This window comes from Ctenopharyngodon idella, chromosome 7 (assembly GCF_019924925.1).
Source record: "Ctenopharyngodon idella isolate HZGC_01 chromosome 7, HZGC01, whole genome shotgun sequence".
Classification (NCBI taxonomy): Eukaryota; Metazoa; Chordata; class Actinopteri; order Cypriniformes; family Xenocyprididae; genus Ctenopharyngodon; species Ctenopharyngodon idella.
This window is the reverse complement of record NC_067226.1, coordinates 37,312,323-37,327,757: the sequence shown is the minus strand read 5'-3', so window position 1 is coordinate 37,327,757 and position 15,435 is coordinate 37,312,323. Positions and strand designations below refer to the sequence as shown.

At 38.3% G+C, this 15,435-nt stretch overlaps 1 protein-coding gene across 47 annotated transcripts in view; it reads right to left on the bottom strand.

Moving 5' to 3' along the window:
• The window catches only part of LOC127516487 (receptor-type tyrosine-protein phosphatase delta), a 456,273-nt gene that overhangs the window by 299,036 nt on the left and 141,802 nt on the right, over positions 1-15,435 (bottom strand). For all 47 annotated transcript variants that reach the window (XM_051901159.1, XM_051901162.1, XM_051901178.1 and 44 more), the window contains exon 5: positions 10,168-10,251. The gene's annotated coding sequence lies outside the window, so the exon portion shown is untranslated. The remainder of the gene's footprint in view (positions 1-10,167; positions 10,252-15,435) is intronic.

The following is a 15,435-nucleotide window of genomic DNA, read 5'->3' as shown; positions in this document are numbered from 1 at the left end:
AACAAAACAAAAATAACGACTTTATTTAACAATTTGAACTGTTGTCATACGCAGTTGACTTAGTGAATGCAGTGAAAGCCGACGTGAGAAACACGACACATGCATGTGATGCTGATGCAGTAGCCAGCCAATAATGAGTTGGCGTTTGGACGTAAACATGGAAGCCCTGCACTGCGTTCAAAAAGTCTTGTTTTGATTTTTGTTTTGTTTTTGCGCACAAAAAGTATTCACGTCGCTTCATAACATTAAGGTTGAACCACTGTAGTCACGTTGACTATTTTAACAATGTCTACTACTTTTCTGGACCTCAAAAGGTGCAATGACGTTGCTACTTTTGTGTGGTTCATCAAAAATATCTTAATTTGTGTTCTGAAGACGAACAAAGGTCTTACGGGTTTTTTGACAACATAAGGGTGAGTACGTACTAACAGAAATTTCATTTTTGGGTGAACTAACCCTTTAAGGTTAAGATTAGGGTTTGTACTAAGTACATGTAATGTGTAACAAATACACTATTAAATAAGGTGTTACCAAAGAAAGTCAAAACTTGTTGAGAATCACTGGCATATACTGTAAAAAAAAAAAAAAAAAATGCTGTTTGGATTTAAATAGGTACTTAAGAGTCTATGACTGGATCATTGTCACTGTGTTTCTAGCATGTTATATGTTTGGGAATAGTTTTTTTAACTGTTGGATGGAGAGTGTAATTAATAGAGTATGTAGCTTTTCATTTCTTAAACAACCATGTAGGAAAATACATCATGGCCATATTCCAGGATGACAAAGCCAAGATTCATCAGGCTCAAATTGTGAAATAATCAGAATAAGAAATCTTTTTAATTCAACATTAAATCTTCATTAAAGTACATTGAGGTATTTCGTCTGTAATTTCGTAAGGTTTGCTAGCTATTTACTGTTCCAGGCATCCAAAACGAGGATTGCGAGTATATTGTTTACACAGGCTACGTGACCAGCTGATTGCTATAGTTTGTCTGACTCCACTCACTGGCAAGAGGCCATCAGTCCTGGAATGGAGGAAGAAATGGCAAGAGTGCAATATTTGCTATGGAGGGCAAAGGTTGCCAAGCTAGGAGTGCTGGTTAGGAAATGTAGAAAGCACAGTATCAAGTGTTTCCCTGAGACATGGCTGCAGGAACATATCCTGAAAACTAACAGTACAATCAGCAGGTGGTGTAGGCAGACAGAAGGCCAGAGAAAAGCAAAAGGAATACTGAAATGGTTAATAATAGGGAATGTTTGTGAAGACCAAACAGCGAAATGCTTGCTACTGAAGCGCATCCTTTTTATCTGCTTTTGGAGATTACGTTCTGCACCTTTGTAGCTGTTTACTTTTCACGTACGGCAGGATGCACCTTGTGATGTTATGCATGCAGCCAATCTCTTTTGTTACCAATGTAACGGTACTTAAAATCCTTCTCTTTCAACCACTCTGCCTACATAAATCAGCCCTGCTGAAAAATCTAGCAACTGCATGTATGAAGTAAATAGTTTGCTGAAATAACCACAACATTAACAACAACAGTTGTTTGGTGTAAATAAATTGTTATTAAGAATAATGCACTGAGATTTAAATCAGCAGTGAAGACACCATAATCCAGAGAGAGAATAAAGAGGGCAGTTTTTTACTCTTCAGTGAAGAAAAGTTAGTTTAGGATTAATTGGGATATGTAAGTGTATGATATTGTAGAATAGTCTATACATGTAAGCTTTGTATAATTGTTGATTATTTAATGTATGGGTAATGTTCTTATACATCAACATGTTGGACACCAGTGAGTGCCTGAAATATTTTCTTATTGTGATACGATGGGAATTCTGATCATGATATGAAGCAGAATTATATTTATATGCAATGCTAAAGGCTAATTATGCCAAACCATTGCCATAATAAATACACGTCTACGGATGTCACGTTGGTTTGGGTTTTATGTTTATGTCCTTTATTTTGAAATTCTCATTTCCTGGTTTCTTGTCATGTGACTTCCTTGCCTTCATGTGATCATGAACTCATAAGGTGTGTTCGACTTGAAGCAGCACTGCGCAGACCGATCGGTTTATGATATCAAAGTACCCGAGAGCGATTCAAAAACATACGGCTCAGTCTGCTCTCTAATCGCCCATACACCGATAGGTCTGTGCAGTGCCACTTCAAGTCGAACACACCTATAAACTGCACTTGGGTTCAGTACACACGCCTTCAGTTGACTAATGTTACAATGGAAAATTCCATAGACTGCTTGAACAACTTAGTCAAATCATATATGATTATAATTGTGTATTTATTTGGCTTCATGTTTCATCCGTCTCCTCTCTGAGCCATAGTTAATACCAGACTTCTGCATCCGCATATGTCACAAGTTGCATATACTCCAGTTAACTGATATAACTCCTGTTTTCTGTCCGTGAGCTCCCCCTGTTGCTCTGGCTGAAAGAATAACAGTGTACTGAGATGGGAGAGATTGCTCAAACCTCCTCAGATCACATAATTCCATAGAAAATTAATAGAAATGCTCATTCTTCCTAAATAAATGTAAGATAAACGTGATATTTTATCAATATTTTTTTCTAAATGTATAAGCCTTTGGAATTAAAAGCCTTACTGAAGTTTATGTATAGTTATGTAATGTTCTATTTGATTCAGCATGGTTGATATGCACTCCTGACACAAATTAATAAATTACTGTCACTGTAACATTTTTTATGCTAAATCATTGGTCAAAAATTGATGATGGAGTCTTACATCTTTGAGTAAAGGCCAAATGTCATGTTCATTTTGCAATCTAGCTAGTTTCAGTCAGCTAGTCCTATGCTGGTGAAATGGTGGGGTTGTGTGTTGTTCTATGGAGGCAGGTTAAGGGCGGGTTTTAGGGTAGCGCTGTGGGGCTACTGGAGACACAACTTGATTCCAGCCTTGCAGCTTAAAGTCTGAGGCTATTAGCCATTGTTAGCCCTGGCTTGCACTGGCACAATAGTTGAAAAGTGGCCTAATGAGGACTATAAGATGGACTTGGAATGGAAAGTGTGGATCTGCTGAAGATCCGGACATTTCCCTTGATATGAATGCGATGTGCTGTACGAGCCACATGGGCATGACACTATGGGCGAGCCACATGGGCATGACACTATGGTGCTTCATCTGGTTCCAGTACCAAAGAGAGACTACAGGTGACTAAAGATCAGTCGCACTAACCTCCCACATTGTGAAGACTACGGTTGTGATTCACAAAGTACAAAGTGCCTTGACCGTACTGAGAAATGTTGAGTTTATGCCAGGAATGGGCAACTCTGGCCCTTGAGGTCCACTGTCCTGCAGAGTTTAGCACCAGCTCTAATCACACACACACCTGCTTTCACTTTTCAAGTAATCCTAAAGACTTTGATTAGATTTTTCAGATGTGATTGATCAGGGTTGGAGCTAAACTTTGTAGGGCAGTGGACCTCGAGGGCCAGAGTTGCCCACCTGCTTATTTAGACAAACAAGTTCTTCATTAATTGGACTGTAGGATATATGAATGCAAACACACTGATTCAAAAACATAACTTGTATAGAAAAAAGGACAAGACTGAAAAAGTGAGAAAAAGAATTATGATAAATAAATATAACGTATTCACACAGCCCCGATAAGGAGCTGGAACAGGCTGGTCTTGGTTTTCCCACCTGGGCTGGCAGCTCTATGAGGATCGTGTGCATCCAGTATCATCCATCTTGCATTACTAGGTTAGAAACTGGAGGTAATGCAGGTGGACGCCTCCATGATTGCTTGGGTCACCGACTACCTTTTGGGCAGAACTGTGTGTGGTGAGTAACATATGGGCTCCTCAGGCAACATTTCTATCTTCTATGTACTTCACAAAATGCTTGCAGACCCAGTTGAAAAGACCAGCATTGCTGACTATTCACATGTGCTGTGTACTGAATGAGGAGCACGTTCAGAAGCAGCAACCTCACAACAGGGAGTACTACAGAAGGTCATTTGTGTCTACTGCCCTACCTCTCAACCTCTGTGTTCATGGACAGTGGAACTGACACTTACTATCGCTTGGCCTGAATTCACAACTGTTCAGAGTACATATACTGTACAGAGTTCAGAGTATCTATCTATGTATCTATGTATCTATCTATCTATCTATCTATCTATCTATCTATCTGTCTGTCTGTCTGTCTGTCTGTTCTATTTTTAATTGTGCTCAGCCAGCAGGAAAATGCCTGTTCTCACTACTGATCTGCCATCGTGCAGGGGCCCGGTCGACTCTGTTCTGCTCCAGAAATCCATTAGAATCCATTAGAATCTCTGTCTCAGCACATTGATGCCAGACGAATGAACCGATCACCATAAAAATGTCACCGAGAAAAACACAGGCCTTGTGTTATTTGCATGCGTTTGGAGCACAGCACAGGATTTATGGAAAGGTCAGCTGCTGAAGGTGAAGGTTTACGAACTGTGAAGGGACGCTTGGTGCTGTTATCACCACGGCGACAGAGAGAATGATGCTCATGAGCACTAACACCTTAAAGGGAACAGCGTGCCAATGAGTTCAGAGGATGTATATACACTATACTCTACCTATCTATCTATCTATCTATCTGAACATATGTATTAAAATAGCTCTACAGCATCTGTGACATGCTGTTTTTACCACAGACAATAATATTGGCTTGTGAGAAAAAAACAGAAAAGTGAGAGAACAGATAAGTTTACAATAATGAACATACAATGGAAATGAAAAGGGCAATTGTGCCAGAGGGTTTTAAAGCAGAAATGTGAGGCTTGAATTTTTAGCATGGTTTGGGCTGGTCTGTAGAGATTATAATTAGCTTTACATAAAATCAATACAGAGTCCACGACATGTCCTGATTTAGACAAGTTAGCAATTGGGTCTTTTATTTTGTGTGTGTGTGTGTGTGTGTGTGTGTGTTCTGTTCCCCTGGTTTCTCTGCTGTTTGTATCCCATAATGCTCCTCTCTCCTGAGAGTGCCACCTAATCAACTCTATTCTGATGCCACAATGAGACACTGATTCTCATGTCTGATACTGACAAACACACACAGTATGTTAAAGCTAGTGCTTGCATGCTGCCCATGTTTGTGTGTCATCAGTACATGTATTCATGTTCTGAGCCAGTAGGTGCCTCACATTTCTGCTTTTAAATCTAGGTACCAAAAAGCCAAAGATAATTGCATATTATTATTATTATTACTATTATTATTTGAGGTTTACAAAGTCAAGAATCAGTATTACTATTGCTAATAGTGGTTTGATCACTAAGTATGAATCACCACATCACAGAGATTTCATTCACACCAGACAGGAAGAAAACACCAAGAAACCACCAACATCAAGAAGACGTGTTTTGCAAACGCAATTGACATTTTCTTCAGAAAAATCTAGTTATTATTGTTCATGGAAAGACTTCAGCCCAAACCTACTACAGAATGCGTGTGTGTGTGTGGATAAACAGCACACTAGAACCTCAAACCCAATGAGTCGTGCAGAAACACAAATCTACTCCACAGGAGCAATGTTTGCACGCGATTGCATCAGTGACAATGATCAGACAAAATATAACCCCACAACAAAACTGAGTCCAAAACAATGATAAAAGAGAGAAAACATAGTTCAATGAGAGAGACAGACGGCTTTATGAAGAGGAGGAGGGACTGAATTTGGAGAACATTAGGAAAGGACTGATATTACAGCCTCTGACAGACTTCACAGATGGCACAGGAATGGCACACACACGCAACTCAATCTCGTGCTCGGTTTTCCGTGCATTTACACAAGCGAGGATGATGACTGGAGAGAGACTAGCTTTCTTAAATCTCTGTCCAGGAATGAGGAAATCAAATGACACACACCAGATAAAGGCAGTGAGATGATGAACAAGTACAAGTAGAGCAACATACAGTCAGTGTGATCATACTGCCACCTGCTGGAGACTAGTGTTGCTGCAGAACACTTAATAAACAGAAACTGTTCACCTACATGTGAATTCCTGTCATCATTTACTCATCTGCAGGACTTTCAGTTTGCCCAAGCTGCTCATTTCCATACAGTTACTACTACCGCATAACTAGTCCATATGGATCATGTGCTATTTACATAAAGTCATTATGGAGTAGCCAATTTTACACCATTATTTGTTTGATAATCTTGCCTTGAAAATCTTGTTTGACAAATGTTGTTCATTCACTTTCAGTGTGTGGAAAAGAGCAGCGTGAACATTCTGCTAAATATCTGCTGTTGTGTTTCCACAGGAAGAAAGTCTAGGGGTTAAAAACAACATGATGGTGAATAAATGATGAACGAATCATTACATTTTGTTGAAATGCTCTTTTAATGAACACAACTGAACACAATACCAAGTTACCTTTGTCATCTTGTCACTTTTGAAACATGCATTTTCATGAGCTGAAGTGTGTGTGTGTGTGTGTGTGTTTATATTACATTGTGAGGACCAAATGTCCCCACAAGGATAGTAAAACCTGAAATCTACATTGTGGGGACCTGCCAGAGGTCACATGTGTGTATTATTCAGAATGCAACACTGAATATTTCAAACAGTAGTAAAGTAGCAAATTGCATGCATTTATAATTGCGCCATTGAAATATGATTTAAAAAAATAAATAAATAAATAAAATAATAATAATATAAAACAGTTCTAATCCAATCTTTTCATTTAAAAATACATTATTGAAAAGTCTGATTTTGTTCTTATTTCATAAAACAGACAGAAAAAGCCTTATTCACAATAAAACTACTTTCATGAAACTATTTTCAACATTTAGTAAGAATGATTTTTTTCATCCAGGAACAGGACTGGGCAGCCCTGCTGTACACTGCACACTGAAACTTTATCCAAAGCACTTGTTGTGTGCTAGATTGTTGTCATGTTGTTTTACCAGTTATAATCTCAGTATTGGATATTTTGCTTTATAAATCCAGTCACTGTTAATTTCTAGAAATCAAGCTCAAGTGGATCTTTCCGACATAAAAATGCACATACAGCACATGGCACGAGTGGTTTCACAGAGTGTGTTTTGCGGTGTTACATTGACATCTGCTGGTGGAGTTCATGATGACAGCTGCACTAAAACACTGTCTCAGTGAATGGCATCACAGTTTTTTTTTTTTTTTTTTTTTTTTTACAATTACTAAGACACATTTCTCAATACTTGGGTAACTTCTTCAAAACTCTTCACACAATTCTCCTAACCAACTTTCATCTAGGCACAGCAGTGCCAAAACACTTCATACAACTCAAATCAACTCATTCTTCCATAACACTAGCAACGATTTTCACCCAACAAACACACTTTGCCACTCCTAAAACAACAACATAAAAAACCCTAACAGGCAGCATTATACAATGTTTTATTTTGTAAAATTTCTTTACAATACAATAATGGCACTCTCTACTGCTTATAATTCATTGCAGTATATGTTACATAGTCCATGTTTACATTACAATACAAAATTATTCTTAAGTTTTCCCCTTTTGTATACACGGTAATGATTTTTTTTTTGTGTGTGTGTGTAGGTGTTCAGTTACATCTAATTGTTTTGATAGTATTTGATTTTTTTAAGATTCAGAATATATTTTGGTATTGCTGTAGATTGTACTACTGTAGAAATGTAGCAAATTTCTGTCTTATTTATTTATTTTTATTATGTTAGGTTTTTAACTTAAGTTTAACCTTTTTGAAAAGAGTATGTAAACATGCAAATTGGCCTGTTCATAGAGTTTTGGTGGTGTTTGTGTCTTAAGTGAGAAAAAGAATTTATGTAATTTGAAAGATGTCGTCACTGAATGCATTTTGTGTTTTATGAGTGACAAAATGTGTTTGTTGGGTGAAATTTTGAGTTGATTTGAGACATATGCTGTGTAGGAGTGTTTTGGTAGTTTTAGTGAATTTTGAAAGCAAAATTAACTGCTGTGCCAAGATGAAAGTTGGTTAGGATAACTGTGTGAAGAGTTTTGAAAGTGTCCTAAGTATTGAGAAATGTGTCCTAAATGTGTCCTAAAAAACAAAAACAAAAAAAAAACTAACATTGAGCTCTTTTTTTTTCATTAAAGATGGCTTTTTTATTTCCTTCTACAGACAGGAGAACTGGAAAAGTAATATACCTGAATGATCTCTCTCTTTATCAAAAATTAAATTAAAATGAAAGTAATATGTACTATTAATGAAAATATAAAAATGCAGAAATGTCTGTGTGAGGGTTACGGCCAAAGAGCAAAGATCATTAGCTCTATCTATTAGCTCTGTGTGTGTGTGTGTGTTTGTGTGTGTGTGTGAGTGTGAGTGAGAGAGAGAGAGAGAGAGAGAGAGAGAGAGAGAGAGAGAGAGAGAGCCTATGTGGCTTTAAAATGTTTCTCTGGAGTTGACATCTAAAGAAAGAAACTAAACATTTACTGTCAGATGTATCCACAGGAGCAACATACATTAAAGGAAGAACAAACACAACACTAAAAGTAAACACATGAGGTAGAATGAGTATATTGTGCTCATTATCAGTTCAAACGACTCAAAAACACAGATGAACATGTTTAGCGTGTGCTAAAAATGTATCAAGGGTTCATTCTTAAAATAAAAGCAGCTGAAGATTTAACTGCTTTGGCGAATCTGCATGCATTTAAGACACATTTAAGTCCATCTTTCAGGACATTCAAGGACACTGAATCTCAGTTACTGAAAACACTGATGCTAAATTCTCTCTGTTGTTCTATGGCCACTTCTGCTCCTCTAGACTTGAAGAAAACTAGAAAAACTCTTTAGGCACTCGAGTGAAACTTAATTACTGAATTTTATCCCCATTAGATGCAAATGTGCTAAAATGATGTTTCAGCTTTTCACAGAACTAACTTCACGTTTCTGATCCACACTTTATTAAATTATTTTTAACCCGCTGGTCTCAGGATTCATTTTGAACAATATAACTATTTGTTCATATTTTTGCAGCCTAACAGTATTTTGTGAAATGCTTTGAATGAATTATGTTCTTGTGCTGTTTATCTTTAAAATAAATGCCACTTGGTTTAACTTCCACTATATAATATAAACACTTTTAAACATTTTTAATTGTGACTTAAGCATTAAAATTATTTTGGGGCTGCTGTTTGTGCATTATCACGAGAATCACATTTGCATCATATCTCAGACTATTTATTTTGTTTGTTCCATTGAAATAACATGATCCCAAAAAAAATTTGTAGCTAATAATTTACAGAAACACCTCAGTGTGCTAAATTGAAATAAATATTACTGAAACTAACAGAAAAAAAATAAAATAAATAATAATAATAATAATAATAAGTGTAAGTTGAAGTAATAAAATTACAAAAAAATAAGATAATTAGTTTAATTGTGATCAGGTCTAATGTTGCCAGGCATGTGTAATCATTTTGTTCATCCATCATTTATGAAATGACGCCTGTACCATTCACCGAAAAGATGCTCAAATACACAAGACGTGGTTCTCACTCCAAACAATGCGAAACACTGATCTTGATTATAAACATCAAGCATTGCGTTAGTTCAGGAAGGCCACGTCAGTCAAGCTTGCACCAGCTGACAGTCAGCTGTTTCTGACGTGTACCAAACCAGTTCATTTCATTTCATTTCGGTTCATTTAAATCCCCATTCATTCAGACTCTCTCTATTGCTTAGCCGCATGCTGCATCTAACTCCCCCTTCCATCTCCAACTCCACCTAGCTGGAATCTGTAATCTAATCTGATGTCTGTTCGCGACTGTCTTCAGCATACAGTAATTTCATTGTATCATCGTTCCTCATGTATTTTAGCTTGTTTACAACAACTCATGTATTTGTGATTGTCATTTATGTATGTATGATTCCTGGATCTGTTCTGTACCCCAAGGGGGGTTTCACTTGCTGCTCTCCCCGCTCTGTCCAAGCATGGCTGCATGGACGGGCGCGTGGAGTTTGCCAAGAACAGAACCATACCGCCAACACTAACTGTATGCATTTATCATTATAATAAACATACATTTGACGGAAGTGGCCTGACTGAACTAAGTGAAATGATGCTTTATTGCAAGTCTTTGCAGATTTTATTTCTCATTTGTGTGTTAGACATGAATGAGTGTGTTTGGGTTAGGGTTAGGTTAGTTAGTGTACTTACACTTGCTGCCACCCACAGGTTCATGCAGGTTCCATCTGGATCCCTGAACCAAAGACACACGACACGCTCCAAGCCAGACCACACCTGCAGACAGACAGGTTGAGAATAGACACATGTTGTCCATCTATCAGATCTAGAAATTATTTGTTTAATTTCTGTACAGTTATCTATATGTCCATTTCTCCATTCATTTCATTATCATCCATTCGATTCAAATGCACAGTGAACAGTATACAGTACACAACACCTCCAAAAAACAATACAACACATGTCTTTATATGCAACAACATATATATATATATATATATATATATATTATATATATATATATATATATACAGTGGGTACGGAAAGTATTCAGACCCCCTTAAATTTTTTACTCTTTGTTATATTGCAGCCATTTGCTAAAATCATTTAAGTTCTTTTTTTTTCCTCATTAATGTACACACAGCACCCCCTATTGACAGAAAAACACAGAATTGTTGACATTTTTGCAGATTTATTAAAAAAGAAAAACTGAAATATCACATGGTCCTAAGTATTCAGACCCTTTGCTCAGTATTTAGTAGAAGCACCCTTTTGATCTAATACAGCCATGAGTCTTTTTGGGAAAGATGCAACAAGTTTTTCACACCTGGATTTGGGGATCCTCTGCCATTCCTCCTTGCAGATCCTCTCCAGTTCTGTCAGGTTGGATGGTAAACGTTGGTGGACAGCCATTTTTCAGAGATGCTCAATTGGGTTTAAGTCAGGGCTCTGGCTGGGCCATTCAAGAACAGTCACGGAGTTGTTGTGAAGCCACTCCTTCGTTATTTTAGCTGTGTGCTTAGGGTCATTGTATTGTTGGAAGGTAAACCTTCGGCCCAGTCTGAGGTCCTGAGCACTCTGGAGAAGGTTTTCATCCAGGATATCCCTGTACTTGGCCGCATTCATCTTTCCCTCGATAGCAACCAGTCGTCCTGTCCCTGCAGCTGAAAAACACCCCCACAGCATGATGCTGCCACCACCATGCTTCACTGTTGGGACTGTATTGGACAGGTGATGAGCAGTGCCTGGTTTTCTCCACACATACCGCTTAGAATTAAGGCCAAAAAGTTCTATCTTGGTCTCATCAGACCAGAGAATCTTATTTCTCACCATCTTGGAGTCCTCCATGCGGGCTTTCATGTGTCTTGCACTGAGGAGAGGCTTCCGTCGGGCCACTCTGCCATAAAGCCCCGACTGGTGGAGGGCTGCAGTGATGGTTGACTTTCTACAACTTTCTCCCATCTCCCGACTGCATCTCTGGAGCTCAGCCACAGTGATCTTTGGGTTCTTCTTTACCTCTCTCACCAAGGCTCTTCTCCCCCGATAGCTCAGTTTGGCCGGACGGCCAGCTCTAGGAAGGGTTCTGGTCGTCCCAAACGTCTTCCATTTAAGGATTATGGAGGCCACTGTGCTCTTAGGAACCTTAAGTGCAGCAGAATTTTTTTTGTAACCTTGGCCAGATCTGTGCCTTGCCACAATTCTGTCTCTGAGCTCTTCAGGCAGTTCCTTTGACCTCATGATTCTCATTTGCTCTGACATGCACTGTGAGCTGTAAGGTCTTATATAGACAGGTGTGTGGCTTTCCTAATCAAGTCCAATCAGTATAATCAAACACAGCTGGACTCAAATGAAGGTGTAGAACCATCTCAAGGATGATCAGAAGAAATGGACAGCACCTGACTTAAATATATGAGTGTCACAGCAAAGGGTCTGAATACTTAGGACCATGTGATATTTCAGTTTTTGCTTTTTTAATAAATCTGCAAAAATGTCAACAATTCTGTGTTTTTCTGTCAATATGGGGTGCTGTGTGTACATTAATGAGGAAAAAAAATGAACTTAAATGATTTTAGCAAATGGCTGCAATATAACAAAGAGTGAAAAATTTAAGGGGGTCTGAATACTTTCCGTACCCACTGTATATATATATATATATATATATATATATATATATATAAATAATGTTGTTGCATTATATATATATATATATATATATATATATATATATATATATATATATATATATATATATATATATATATACACACATATACTGTTATGAGTTTTAAATACTCATTCAGGCTTTCCAACATTCAACCTTTTGTTGGTGAAAATGCAAAGATTGTATTATTAAATATTATATTTTATTATTATAAATTTCTGCCTTGTATCAATGGATCAGGCTGGTGGTGCAGGTGTAATGGTGTGGGGGAAAGATAAATAGGTATTTTTGTTTAGTGACATCACTCCTATTCGACTGGTCGTGTCTTGCTCTCTCTCAGAACATACAGACAGTCAGGTTTGTTTTTGTAGCTCTTTGTGACAAAGAGTAAAAATATGTTATATGAAGTGAAAATATGAGGTAATATTGAAGTGTTATAAAGCTGGATGAAACTCATGTATGTGCTTTTCTGTTACTTCTCTATGTTAATATGAGTTATATGTGCATAAAAAAAACTAGCTATGTTTCCATCCAAATTTGCAAATTTAACTTGTGCGCAAAATTGAAATACTGTATAAATCATTTGTGAATAATGCAGCGTAATTTTCATATATAATAAATGACTTGTGCCTCAGAGTGTAACACATTTCTGGGAGGTAATTGTACCGAACCACTTTGATGACAGACTTTGCTCAGGCATTTAAGAATGACCAAAACAGCATTTCAGATGCTATGCAACAAGATCGGTCTGCTGGTTGGTCCAGTTATGCCATCCCATCACAAAGTCACATCTTTTAAGATGGACCAGTGAATTTATTTGGTAATTGTGTTTCCATTGTAGTTTATGTGCATGTTTTCTTATTGGATAAAAAATGTATCCGACTAACATTTTTTATGCTCATTTTTAGAAATTATGTGCATCTTGGTGTCTCCATTCAGGAATGGAAACATAGCTAATGAGGCTACAATTTGCACAGGCTCACCAAAATTAGACAATAGAAGATTGGAAAAATGGTGCCTGGTCTGATGAGTCTCAATTTCTGCTGCAACATTCAGATGGTAGGGTCAAAATTTGGCTTAAACAACAGCATGGATCCATTCTGCCTTGTATCAACGGTTCAGGCTGCTGCTGGTGGTGTAATAGTGTGGGGGATAGTTTCTTGGCACACTTTGGGCCCCTTAGTACCAATTAAGTATTGTTTAAACACCACAGCCTACTTGAGTATTGTTGCTGACCATGTCCATCCCTTTATGACCACAATGTGATAAACATGCCATGTCACAAAGCTCAAATCATCTCAAGCTGGTTTCTTGAACATGTCACCAGATCTCAATACAATAGAGCATCTTTGGGATGTGGTGGAAAGGGAGATTTGCATCATGGATGTGCATCAGACAAATCTGCAGCAACTGCATGAAGCTATCATGTCAATATGAACCAAAATTTAAGAGGAAAGTTTCCAGCACCTTATTGAATCCATGCCACGAAAAATTAAGGCAGTTCTGAAGGCAAAAACGAGTTCAAACCAGCACAAGGTGTACCTAATAAAGTGGCTGGTGAGTATATATATACAGTGGGTACGGAAAGTATTCAGACCCCCTTAAATTTTTCACTCTTTGCTATATTGCAGGCATTTGCTAAAATCATTTAAGTTCATTTTTTTTCTTCATTAATGTACACACAGCATCCCATATTGACAGAAAAACACAGAATTGTTGACATTTTTGCAGATTTATTAAAAAAGAAAAACTGAAATATCACATGGTCCTAAGTATTCAGACCCTTTGCTGTGACACTCATATATTTAAGTCAGGTGCTCTCCATTTCTTCTGATCATCCTTGAGATGGTTCTACACCTTCATTTGAGTCCAGCTGTGTTTGATTATACTGATTGGACTTGATTAGGAAAGCCACACACCTGTCTATATAAGACCTTACAGCTCACAGTGCATGTCAGACCAAATGAGAATCATGAGGTCAAAGGAACTGCCTGAAGAGCTCAGAGACAGAATTGTGGCAAGGCACAGATCTGGCCAAGGTTACAAAAAAAATTTCTGCTGCACTTAAGGTTCCTAAGAGCACAGTGGCCTCCATAATCCTTAAATGGAAGGCGTTTGGGACGACCAGAACCCTTTCTAGAGCTGGCCGTCCGGCCAAACTGAGCTATCTGGGGAGAAGAGCCTTGGTGAGAGAGGTAAAGAAGAACCCAAAGATCACTGTGGCTGAGCTCCAGAGATGCAGTCGGGAGATGGGAGAAAGTTGTAGAAAGTCAACCATCACTGCAGCCCTCCACCAGTCGGGGCTTTATGGCAGAGTGGCCCGACGGAAGCCTCTCTCCTCAGTGCAAGACACATGAAAAAACACCTGGAGGACTCCAAGATGGTGAGAAAATAAGATTCTCTGGTCTGATGAGACCAAGATAGAACTTTTTGGCCTTAATTCTAAGCGGTATGTGTGGAGAAAACCAGGCACTGCTCATCACCTGTCCAATACAGTCCCAACAGTGAAGCATGGTGGTGGCAGCATCATGCTGTGGGGGTGTTTTTCAGCTGCAGGGACAGGACGACTGGTTGCAATCGAGGGAAAGATGAATGCGGCCAAGTACAGGGATATCCTGGACGAAAACCTTCTCCAGAGTGCTCAGGACCTCAGACTGGGCCGAAGGTTTACCTTCCAACAAGACAATGACCCTAAGCACACAGCTAAAATAACGAAGGAGTGGCTTCACAACAACTCCGTGACTGTTCTTGAATGGCCCAGCCAGAGCCCTGACTTAAACCCAATTGAGCATCTCTGGAGAGACCTAAAAATGGCTGTCCACCAACGTTTACCATCCAACCTGACAGAACTGGAGAGGATCTGCAAGGAGGAATGGCAGAGGATCCCCAAATCCAGGTGTGAAAAACTTGTTGCATCTTTCACAAAAAGACTCATGGCTGTATTAGATCAAAAGGGTGCTTCTACTAAATACTGAGCAAAGGGTCTGAATACTTAGGACCATGTGATATTTCAGTTTTTCTTTTTTAATAAATCTGCAAAAATGTCAACAATTCTGTGTTTTTCTGTCAATACGGGGTGCTGTGTGTACATTAATGAGGGAAAAAAAATGAACTTAAATGATTTTAGCAAATGGCTGCAATATAATAAAGAGTAAAAAATTTAAGGGGGTCTGAATACTTTCCGTACCCACTGTATATATAAATACTGCAAATACTAAATAAATAATATAAAAGGGTGTCTGTAATACATGACCTGCGCCTCATGGCTCTGGTCCCACTGTCGCTGAAGCACAGTGGAG